The sequence below is a fragment of the Pinus tabuliformis genome, chromosome J (assembly GCF_031772625.1).
Source record: "Pinus tabuliformis cultivar Carrire ecotype Pingquan chromosome J, CPIR1, whole genome shotgun sequence".
Taxonomy (NCBI): domain Eukaryota; kingdom Viridiplantae; phylum Streptophyta; class Pinopsida; order Pinales; family Pinaceae; genus Pinus; species Pinus tabuliformis.
Window position 1 is genome coordinate 819,758,601 of NC_142295.1, and position 12,972 is coordinate 819,771,572.

The window sequence follows — 12,972 nt, forward strand, 5'->3', positions numbered from 1 at the left end:
TTGTTTTAGTATAATATATCATAATTCTAGAATTTAAAAGAAGGAAGTTCTTTTATGAAAAAGAGAAAGCTTGGAGATTGAAGAGTAAGGTTATTTAGTTAGATTGTGGAGATGAGAAGACAAAAGAAAAATTCAAGCATATGCAAAACGGCAGTGCTCCAGCAACCCTATGTGGGGTATGAAGGATGAAAACAAATAAAGGATTACCTCTTTTGAGAGTCTGGTTAATTTCTAGAAATAGCATTTTACAAAACCTTTTAAAACACTTGAGGGAGTTACTATCACAAAATCAGTTTGAATGTCTCTTTTATTCCCCCGTTTTGGTTCAAAAGAAGATAATCAACATTTAATGGTAGGGAATACTTAAGATGAGTTAAAAGAGGTAATGCAAAATTTTTAGAAGGATTAAAGTCTAGGTCTAGACAGATGGACCAATAAACTCTTCATATGTTTCTATGAACTAATAAGCGTGGATCTCCTTCGAGTTGCTAAAATGTCGTGAATCTCTGGTAGAGTGTTGGTAGTCATCAATTCAACTTTCATAACACTTATTCCAAAGGTAAGTGATCTTCAAACCTTTGAAGAATTTTAACCAATATCTCTTTGTAGTTATATCTATAAAATAATTGCGAAAGTAATCACAAGAAGAATCAAGTCCATTTTATCAAATTCCATCTTTGGAGAAAACATTGGTTTTTTGGAAGGCAAGAAAATTCATGAAGCAATGGGGTGACACAGTAATGGTTTGGCATAGTATGAAAACCAAAAATCTAAAGGGGCCAATTATAAAGATTAAACTCTTCAAAGCTTATGATAGAGTATGCTAGATGTATATCGGATTGTTATTAACCCATATTGGGTTCAGTCATTTTTTTTTATAACCGGCATTATGGGATGTTTATCTTGAGTCTCCTTTGTGTTTCTAATAAATGGCTTTTCATCTCATTTTTTTCATGTGGAATGTGGGCTTAGACACTGTTTTCCATTATCCCCTCTTCTTTTCCTTCTCATTATAGATGGTTCTTTTCCTTCTCATTATAGATGGGTTTAGTAGGGCTCTAGCTAATTTGAAACAAAGAAGTGTCTTTCAAGGTTGTGTTGTTGCTACAAATTTTTATATTACACACTTACTCTTTGGGGATGACGTTTTTATTTTTTGTGTGGGATATTAATGAGGCACTAAAAATCTTGGGGAGGCATTAACCCTCTTTGGAACTGCAACGAGGATGAAAATAAATTTTAGAAAATCTACCATCTCCACGCAGAACCTAGAAGATGGGGATATATATATTTAAGCCAATGTCTTCCCCTACGAAATGAAAGATGCATCATAAGGTTTGAAATATTTGGGGTTTCATTTAAAACCAAATAATTACACGAATGTTGATTGGAGATAGTTGATTGCAAAACTAGAGAAAATATTAATCTACAGGAGTTTGAGATCATTTTCAAGAGAAATTCATTTGGTTCTAATAAAATCATTGCTAGAGGCCATCCCAGTTTATGTCTTTAGAATGGATTCTGAAAGTAATTTGGAGACAATGAGAAACATGTGTTGATCCTCTTTGTGGGCACGCTCAAGAGATAATTTTGTAACACCCTGGGTTAAATTGAAGAGAATTGCAATGCCAAAACGTTTTGGCAGATTGGAGTTAAAAAATTCTTTCTTGTTTCTCCAAAGCTCTAGTAAAAAAATCTTTGGAGGCTGATATACACAAATAATTTGTGGAGTGAAGTGATGAAATAGAAATATATTTTCCATGATTTGGTAAAGGACTACATAAGAAATCCAAACAAATGTTTTAATATTTTTTCTATGGTTTGGCGAGAAATTCTCAATGCTTTTGAGGTAATTGGGAATACACTTGCTTCCAATATTAGCATCAAAATTAGATTTTGTGTGGGTGTTGACCCTTTGGTTGGGTGTGATAGAGATCATGTTTTATGGCCATAAAATTTGACAAACATTTTAATTCAGAAAGGTTTTTCCAGATTATCCCATATAGGGAATCCTAAAACCACTAATATTCGACACCATGGTTGGAAATTGACTGAGCAATTGGAACTCGATGAGGAATACAGGGTGGTTTGGGATTCATATATAGCATTCTTATCAAGGGAAAATATTAGACTATCGGATGATGAAGATGAGTTGATCTAGATTGGATTGCATCATGGAACCTACACACCCAAGGAAGGTTACGTATATGTTATGGCTAAGAGGTTGAATATTGAATAAAAGTGGTGGTGGAAATAAATTTGGAAAGAAAGGTGTCCCCAAAAAAAATAAAAAAATATGTGGTGTATCTTGACCAACAAGGTGCCTACTTGCAATATTCAACAAAGAACACATGCATATGGTTCTCACTGGTGTTCCTTTTGTAAATCTAGTGAAGAAATTGTTTCACACCTCTTTATTAATTATAGCTATTCAAAGGAGATTTGGAACCATTGTAAAATAGCTTTTCATATGGATTTCTTATGGAAGGGTGCATCAGTGGAGGAAGCTTGGAAAGAATAGATGTCTAATTGTGAATACAATAAGGTGAAATATTTACCCATGATAATATTTTTGGGTCTATGATTGGCATGGAATCGAAATATTTTTTAAGATAAACATATTCCTCATGATAAATTGGATGCATGTTTTATCCATTCTTTCACATTTTTTGTAGCAAAAGGACAAACAAAGATCCTAGAATTTTCATTGAATAAAATATGGATCGCATTATTCCCTAGTTTTATTTTAATAGCTCTTCTTAGAGACAAAGTAGCAGGTGTGGGAGTGGTGCAATCCTTTACCTTGAGCGAAATTATTTTTACAAAATCAAGGTGGGTTTGGGAGAAGGATGGAACAACTTCACAGAATTGATGGCTTTAAAGCTTGTGCTACTTTTCTCTTTAGAATTGGATTGCAAACAAATTCAATTTTTTGGTGATTCACAATTGGTTATCAAATGGATAAAAGTGGAACAATGTTGTAGATATCAAGTCCCATGCCTATTTTAGATGAGATTAGCAACTTATTATTTTTATTTGACTGACACATGCCAGCATTTTTTCAGGGAATAGAATGAGATAGGAAATTCCCTTTCTGAGAGGGACTACTGCTGGATTATGGGCAGTGGCATCTCAGGAAGCATCTAGGTGGTGAATATTTTTATTTTTATCATGGATCACTTAATGAGTTACAAGTTACAGATGCAGCTTCTATTGATTCTTAGTGGATTTTCTTTAGCGGTGTGTTTTTTATTTCCTATCTACCTTCATAGTTTTCATCATCTTTCATCGATATTTATCAATGCATATGTAAACAAATTTTATGTTCTCCTAAAAAATATGTATCTCTTTGGTGCAGGTGCATAGATGGAGCACAAAGTTTGATGAAGATTGGACTGAGGCTTGCTAATGTGATGGGATGGTCACATGATGATGCTAGGAGAGATTTTAATTTTTTTGTAGATATTTGCATTAGGATGTGGGATTTTTTATTGAAAAGAATTATTTTGTAATGTAAATCTAATTTCAGTTCCCCATCTTTTGTGAGAATTAGAAATGAACAATCACTTGTATCTCTTGGTTACCCATATTAGCTTTCTTTATAAATACATGAGTGTTTGAGAAGAGTAATGTGTGAAGCATAGGAAGAAGTGCAACAAAGGTAGAGAGGAGAAGCTCTAGCTCTAGGAGGAGAGGTGGAGGATGAGAAGCCTAGCCTACACATGTCAACATTGTGTATCTAGCAGTTTACTGTATCGTGAATTTGATTAAGGGACGGTTTATTTATGAGACTCTATAGTCATTTATTTATCTACATTTCCATTATCATTGAAGTTGTTTATCTGCACTAGTTAAAAATATGAAATGTGTTGAGAAATGTATCATGGTTGTATTCTTTCATGTCGAACCTCAAGGTGTTGAGAAATGTCATGGATGTGAGCTTTCATTTCAAATCGATATGCCTTGGCTTAAATGTATTTGGGGATGAATGTATACTTACCTCTGTGTATGGGTCAGAGGTCGTGTGAGGAAGTGTTTTTGTCATCGTTTTTTGCTTACGAATTGTGTATGCATTTATTTAATATTTAGAGTGCGTTGTGACCAATTTAGAAATTCTAAGTCTCTGTCAGAAATGAGACGTTATTTTGTAGTTAATTTTGGGTGTCTTGAATGTGTGGAAGACTGTCAACTTTGTGAAGACCGTAAGTTATCTTTATTATTGTTGTGTTAGCGTAAAGCTTGAGAAGGGAAGTTTCTACGCGTTCTGGATATGAGTGAGCACGTGGGTCTTGTGATATGAATCCCACCAGATGAACAAAGTACCTTCATTAATACCCATTTGGATTGGAATGTGATGTGCTTAGTTTGTATTTGCATTCCCCTAAGGTTTGAACCAGTGTGTTTGAGAGTTGAGCAAGAAATTTTGTAGCTTGTGGTTTATGTTGTACACTGTTGAGTTGATTTACAGTAGGAGTTTGCACATGAAGGCCCAACCGTTGTGTGATTGTTGATGACCCTTTGGTCTATTGATTCCAAACTCATAAAGGAATTTTCTTCGTGCTCGAGAGCCATGAATGTGTCTTTTACGTAGGGAATAAATAATTGTTCCAGAGAACCTAAGTACCATATTTGGGACTCTTTCCAACCCTTCTTATCACTTATTTTCAGTTGACTAATTTGTGAGGGTAATGCATGCATAATGGAGAAAGGTGTGTGGAATTGTTGGTAGCATTGAAGAGTGAGACAAGACCATGGAGAATCGACCTTGTAGAGAAAAAAGTCATTTCATCTTCCCTATAATGCTAAAAGTAAAAATTTAGGGTGCTACGAAAATATTTTGTAGCGCCTATAGGTTTTTGACTACGCTACAAAATATTTCGTAGCACCTATAGTCAACACTTTTTTAGGGTTGTATATTAGCTTTCGGAAGCCATTTTTGGCAGATTAGTATCCCCTTAGGTTAATCGTGTCCCATGTGAGTTAGGTGAGGTTAGAACAAGGGTTAGAAGGCATGAGAAAGTCCTCACTTGGAATTTGTAGAGGAAATCCATATTCTCTTTTGACTACACATTTTAAATTAAATTTCTAAATTTCTAGAATTAAGGAAAATAGAGTTGTGTTTGTGGGTTGGAGTACCTAGGGGTATTGGGAGACAATTGGGTCAACCCAGCGTATCCACATCAAGTGGTATTAGAGCTGGAAAAAGTTATTTAATTTGATAGCTCATAATGGAGGATAGTTTGATGTATTTTGAGGTAAGATTATGTAACAGGAAATTAGGAGGTGATGGATGCAAGGATAGGTAGGTTTATAATTTTGTCATGAAAAAAGGAAATGTGCAAGCATAGTTGATGCAAGCTATCAAGAAGTTAACGATGTGCAAGGAGAAAGAAGTTCATTCAAAGGATCATAAGGGACCTTGGAAGAGGTAATGCAGAATTACAAGACAACCTGACAGTGGAAAAAAAGAAAGGTTGAAGGGAAAAGGAACCTTACAGCAGTAAGTGAGGTGATTGTAGGGGAGTGAAGAGTTAGTATTCTCTTGAGAAATAACAAGTGCATTTCTGGGAGACAAATTGTTTCAGCGAGTATATCCAAGCAAGATTATGGAAGATGAGATCTTGTGGTAGATCTTATAAACATTGAATGTGATGATTACTTGGTCATTAAAAGAATTGTGTTTGTAGGATTGAATTGGTAGCTTCTATCATAGAAATAAGATATGTCAAAGGAGAAGGAGCAAGAAAAGGCTCTTAGATGAAAAATGGTGACAGAACCCAACAACAAAACTAAGATCGGTGAGTAGTTGAAGATGCAACAACGGACAACTTTGAAAGTTGAGGAGCAAGAGTGCTCAAGAAGAGGTTCTATTTTAGAGAACCTAGAGAAGAGAAGATACCATGAGGATGACTGGTATTGAGTGAAAAGAAGTAGACTTGTTACAAGAAACGAAGGGCTTGTTGCAGCTCACTAGCAGACAAAGAGAATTTAGTAAGAGGAAGAGGTGAAGATAATAGTAGGGGTTCAGAGGAAAGTCGCAAAGAGAAGAAGAAAATTTCCAAAGTAGTGAAGGAGATGGTTGAGGGAAGAACTCAATCATGCAAAACATGTGATACAAGAAATTCAAGATGACCAAAGCCATGAGAAGAAATAATGGTGCTGAACAGGAAGGTCTGCAATAGCAAAAGGATGGCAGCAGTAAGAAGAGTTATGTAGCCACAGTTGTGTGTTCAAGTCAATATTGAACCAGGAGGTAATTGTATTTTGTCTTCAGTTAATTATTGATTGATTTTTTTATTACAAGTAACAGTGATTGGTGTTTACCAATGAGGATAATGGAAAGGAATCTTGTGGTAGAAAGTGAGGAAGAACAATAAATTTCTTAAAGGGAGAAGGTAAGTCAATTGCATGCAGAAGCCAGAACAACAGAGAGTGCTCATATGAATATTCCAGAGGAAGGATTGAGCAGAAATATCAGGAGAAGACCAGGCATGGAAGGGCTTATTATGGTATTTACAAATAGGTTGATGGATTTAGTTTGTTGCAGTGGCTTATGTGTAGTTTACAGTGAGAAAGAATTATATCATAGAAGAAGGAGATTTTTTTCTATTAAAAGTCATAGTAAAGGTTCAGAGAGACGCCATAGAAAATCAATTCAGGACAAACTTGATAGAGAAGTAGCTGAAATCAAATTACAGCTATAGATGATGAGAGGACTGCTATAGAGAGAAAAAGAAGATAGGGGTTACAGATGGACCTTCCGGAAGAAATTAAAATGAAATTTGTTGTAGGTGAAGCTAAGATGGAGATTAAATGCTCAGTTGAAGGAAATCTCAAGGGAGTTGAGTTGTAGCCATGAATGGAAAGACTAAGGGTGATGAACACGTGATGAAGTAGATGAACATTTGATGAGCAACTTGGAGACACCAAATTTCATCCATGGATTGAGTTAGAAGATGAAATGGAAAAATGGAAAGCAAGAAGGTATAGTTGGCAAGTCTAGACAATTTGGAAACAAGTAAAAGTTCAAAGTTCACAATAGAAGTGGTAGAAGAAGGTCCAAGTTGATTAAGGATCTAGGAAGACATTTGTTTCACTATGCAGGTGAGAATAGAGGAAGGTGAGGAGATTTGCAACAACCTTGAGAAAGGAGTGCTCACAGGGTTTTGGAGAAGAGAACTAGGAAGATGCCAAAATCAAAAATTCAAGAGAATGTTTGGTGAGGAATCATGTAGCAGGTGGAGACCTATTACTCCAAAGGCATGTTGCAGCTCCCCAGTTGAGGTTTTCACGGGAAGACTAGATGCATATGACTAGTAGGTCATATATTTTGTACCTTGGGAGTCTGATGTAGGTGCATAGATGGAGCACAAAGTTCGATGAAGACTGGACTGAGGCTTTCCAATGTGATGGGATGGTCACGTGATGATGCTAGGAGATATTTTAAATTATTTATAGATATTTTCATTAGGATGCGAGTTTTGTTATTTAGAGGAATTATCTCCTAATGTAAATGTAATTTCAAATCCCCATATTTTTTGAGAAGGGGAAACAGAAAATCACTTGTGACTCTTGGTTACCCATGTTAGATTTATTTATAAGGACATGGGTTCTTGAGAAGAGTAGTGTGTGCAGCATAGCTAGCAATGCAACAATAGTAGAGAGGAGAAGCTCTAGAACTAGGAGGAGAGGCTAAGGATGAGAGGTCCGGGCTGCATATGCCCACATTTTGTATCTGGGAGTTAACTGTATGGTGAATTCAATTAATGAATATTTTTTTTAGGTGCCTCTCTACTCATTTATTTATTTATGTGCCTCTATACTCGTTTATTTCTCTATATATCCATTATTATTGAAGTTTTTTTCTGCACTTGTTAAGAATCTGAAATGTGTTGAGAAATATATCATGGTTGTATCCCTTCATGTCCAATCTAGAGGTATTGAGAAATGTCACGGTTGTGTTCTTTCATTTAAAATTGATATGCCTTGGTTTAAATGTATTTTGGGTTGAATGTATCTTTACATGTGTGTATGTGTCAGAGGTCATGTGAGGAAGTGTTGTTGTCATCATTGCCTTCTTATGAATTGTGTACGCACTTATTTAAGATTATGAGTGTGTTGTGACCATTTTAGAAATGTTAAATTCCTGTCAGAAATGAGGCATTGCGTTGTAGTTATTTTTGGGTGCGTTGAACGCATGGAATAATGTCATCTTTGTGAAGACCGTAATGCCTTGATTGTTGTTGTGTTAGTGTAAATATTGAGAAGGGAAATGTCTACACATTCTAGAGATGAGTGAACACATGGGTCTTGTGATATGAATCCCACCAGAAGAATAGAGTACCTACGTTAATGCCGATTTGGATTGGAATGTGATGTTCTTGATTTCTTTTTGGGTTCCCTTAAGGTTTGAACCAATGTGTTTGTGAGTTGAGCAAGAAATTTTGTATCCCGTGATTTATGTTGTACATTGTTTATTCAATTTACAGTAGGAGTTTTCAAATGAAGGCCCAACCATTGTGTGATTGTTGATGACCATTTCGTCTATTTCTTCCAAACCTGTGGAGGAATGTTCTTCGTGTTTTGGATTCATGACTGTGGGGTGTCTATAGGGGATAAAGAATTTTTCTAGAGAACCTGAGTACCCTAATTGGGACATTGTGCAACCTTCTTGTGACTAATTTTCGGTTGACTAATTTGTGAGGGTAATGCAGAAGTAATGGAGAAAGGTGTGTGGAGTTGTTGGAAGTGTTAAAGAATGATCCAAGACCATGGAGAACTGACCTTGTAGAGGATAAATTCATTTCATCTTCCCTATTATGCGAAAAGACAAATTTTTGGATGCTACGAAAATATTTCGCAGTGCCTACATGTTTTTGACTACACTACGAAAATATTTTAGAGCACCAATAGCCAACAAATTTTCAGGGTTGCGTATGAGTTTTTAGAACCTAGTTTCGCCTTGCCAGTATCCTCGTTGGGTAAGTCGGTCCCATGTGAGCTGGGTGAGGTTAGAACAAGGATTAGAAGGTGTGAGAAAGCCCTCTCTTGGAATTTGCAGAGGAAATCTATATTCTTTTTTTTATTGCACATTGTAAATAAAATTTCTTAATTTTAATAATTAAGGAAAACAAAGTTGTGTTAGTGGGTTGGAGTATCCTGGGGTATTGGGAGACAGTTGGGGAAACTTGGCATGTCACCATCACTCCTTCTGATAGTGTTGACATTGCTGCACCTGCCAAAATTGATGGGATCACCCCAGTATGAAGTCACAACTAGAACTCACACTATTTGGTGTGGGATTCCCATCTGGTATGATGGCCCAGTTGTCATTATCTTAAGGATTTGCCTCAAATCTTGCTTGTCAGCATAGGAGATTGGTCTATTTTGTCTTCGCTAAGTGAGGTTTGTATGCTTAGTGAGTGTAAGTGTTACTTGTGTCAATGTTTCTTTCACTGTAAAGGGATAGAGGGTGAGAGTGAGACTTAAGTCAGTTTGGAGAAGTCCCAACTCTGCTAGGAACACACAACACAACAGGACATGCACAGCTTCCGACAGAACAATCCACATGGATGCAGAAGTCACAACACACAGGGGAAGATAACACGTATTACACTCAACGAATTAGTCTGCACAAGTACAATGGTTGTTATATCAAGTTTTATGTGAAAGGTTTGTCTAATGTCCAGGAGAGTAGTCTACATGGGCGAGACAACGTTAACAGCATATACAACACATTTTCATTAACATATGTGTATTACAACAATTGAATTAGGTCAAGTGTTAAACACATGTTCAAGCAACACGCATTTAGTCTTACAACAAATACAATACATGTGTGAAAACATGTTGGCCTATTAGCAGGCTTCTGAATTAAGCAAAAGTTCCAAGACACATCATTACACCATACATAACTATCCCCTGTGAGGGGCATTGGAGCCACTGCTTACTCCTCAAAGAAAAGATAACAAAATCTCTTGGCTATGTGGGAGGAGTTGAGGTGAAAAGTCCTTTGCATGTACAAATGAGGGGGTATTTATAGCCAAGGGTGAAACTAACCCTTATGGTTGTTTGACTACCTTCATGACTGTTTGACCTCCATGAATTTTCGATTTTACATGACTCTTTGTAAAACAAGTGGGTCCCTTGGACTTCCATGTTACATTACATTGATAGACAGTAGGGCCCATAGTAGAGATGTGGATGACATGACTTAGGACAAGACTCGACATGACAGTGTTGGTACAATGTGCTGCTACTAATGTGCATGTCGAGCTGTAGTGTTGTTGGGTGATGGATGTCTTCATGGTGTGTCACAGCTTCACCTCCACATGGAAAATTTTGCAGAGTCTTTGATGGTCATTGCTTTGCTTGATGTTGCTTTTGCACATTACTACTTGCTTATATGTTGTAAGGCTTGATAGGTTCATCTGTTCGGGAAAGGTGCATGTTCATTCATTCGTTCACCTGTGAGCACATATTGCATGTTTTCTCATCCGTCAATCCGCGAACACATCTTTGCATGATTGTCCTTTGGAGAGCACATCTCCTTCCATGCATCATTTGTTCGTCCATTGGTGAACTTGTCCTTTTGCATGTGCTCCCCTTCGTTCATCTCGTTCGTCGTCGCACCATGTTTTTTTGTGTGCCCATTCCTGCAGTTACACATGATGAGATGACATCAAATCCAAAAACCTCCTAGTCTACCATGATACATGATTATTTTGGATGTAGGTGACTTGGAGAGGCAACAAGGTAGCGAGGCGAGATGGAGGCTCTGGGCACTGCTGATGAAAACTATGCAAGAGTCACTAGAACAGTCCAGAGTGTAGAGAGGCTGGGCAAGCGACATCTACACAATTTCTGGAATAAGCGGGCAGCGATGCTTAGAAGTAAAAACTACGCAATTTTTTGGAGGAATAGGTCAGATTGCAAGGAAGCTTGGCAAGTATAAATTGAGCAATTTTTTAGAGGAACTGGTTGGGAGCCTGGCAGCCAGAACTGTGCAATTCCTCGAGGGAACTGGAAGCTAGTTGTTGCGTCACTGGCAGCAGAAACTGTGCAATTCTTGAGTGGAACTAATAGTCAGCTGTCGAGACCTTGGCAGTAGAAACTGCGCAATACCTAGAGGGAACTGGAAATCTATTGTTGGGAGCTGGTGGTGAGAGAATTTGCACTAATGCTTGGAGGCCGGCCTACTGATCATCTCTACGTAATTTCTAAGCTAAGTAGACTGCTGGGAAGCAGACGGTCTACTCATGAAAGCTACGTAGTTTTTTGGATGAGCAGCTAATCGACTGTCGGGAGGGCTCACTGGAAAATTTGTGCAATTTCTTGAGAGATACAAGGATGGGCACTGGATATCTGTCTGACCTATCTATGCAGCTTTCTGAGTCAGTAGAGCGCGCAATGCTTCTAGCCTCTACGCAATTTTTTAGGGGAGTCAATCCTGGGGTGGCTTCCGAGTGAAACTATTGGGTTGTGTTATATTCTTTCCATGACTAACCTACGTAGTGAACTGGGGAGTTAGAGGGGGGCTGGAGCCCCCCCTTTATTGCATCGATTACATAATGGGGGGGTCACAGGTGGGGTGGCAGCCCCCCCTATCTGGGGGGTTTGAGGGGGGTAGGTAGCCCCCTCTACGAGGTCTGGGGCAGCACCCTGGGAAAAAAATTTTTGGACCCTATATTATGTTGGGTAGACCTACCTATGGTTTTTAGGTCCATGGTTTGGACACGATGGTTTTTGGTCCATGGTATTAGATGCTTCGGCATGTATAAATATATATTGTAACATTGAAAGGAACATAATGAAAAATCAACCTAGTAGTCCCGGTTTTGGGATCCAGGGGAAATCTCTGTGTATATGTGTTTTATGTGTTATGCTCTCACATTTTTTTTTCTTTGTTTTAGAATTCGTATGTAGGTAATTTCTATACGGGGTTAAAAACCGACATTTGGTATCAAAGCTGTTTTGGCTTCAAAGGGATGCCTTTCTTACTAAGGGGTTTCGCTAAGGCATATGGTAGTCCCTTTCAGTGGGAGATCTGCGAGATCGATTCTGGTGGTGAAAGAAGATGGCGAGCTGTGGAAAGATAGTGATCAAGGAATTTAATGGTCAGAGTTTTGAGTTGTGGAAACTCAAGATGTAGGATCTGTTGGTGGATAAAGATCAGTGGATCGCGGTAGATCCGGGTACTAAGCCAACGAGAGTGTCTGATGAAGAATGGAAAAAGTTGGATTGGAAGGCAAAGAGCACAATACGATTGTGTGTCTCAGATTCAATATTGCTGAATGTATCAGGGGAAGCTACGACGAAGGCTTTTTGGGACAAGTTAGGGACTTTGTACCAATCTAAGTCTCTAGTGAATAAACTGTTCCTACGGAAAAGGTTGTATAACCTGAGGATGAAAGATGGAGACTCCATGACAGAGCATCTGAATGTGTTTAATACTATGGTAAGTCAGTTATCATCTGTTGATATCAAAATTTCAGATGAAGATAAGTGCATCAGTTTGTTGTGTTCTCTACCAGATTCGTGGGATAGTCTATTTATTGCAATAGGTATCAATGAATTTGCGTTACAGTTTGATGAAATAGTCTCATCCTTGCTGACGGAGGAGATGAGACAGAAAAATATGGAGATCCAGAATGGTGGTTCCTTGTCTGTACGAGGATGGTCCTAGAACAGAAACAAAAATAAGTCATCGAGTGGGAGATCTAAATATAGATGGAGATCTAAATATCTAGGAAAACCTGTAAAGGTGGTGTGCTAGAAATGCGGAAAGGAAGGGCACTACAAAAGGGACTGTAAATCTAAAGCTCCTAACAAAGGAAAGGGATCTGATGATGCTTCTTCTGTAGAGGCGAAAACCACCTCATATGAAGGTGGGGATGTGTACTTGGCTTCTTTAAGTACACATGTAGATCTTGAGGCATGGTTGATTGACTCAAGTGCAACCTTTCACTTCAC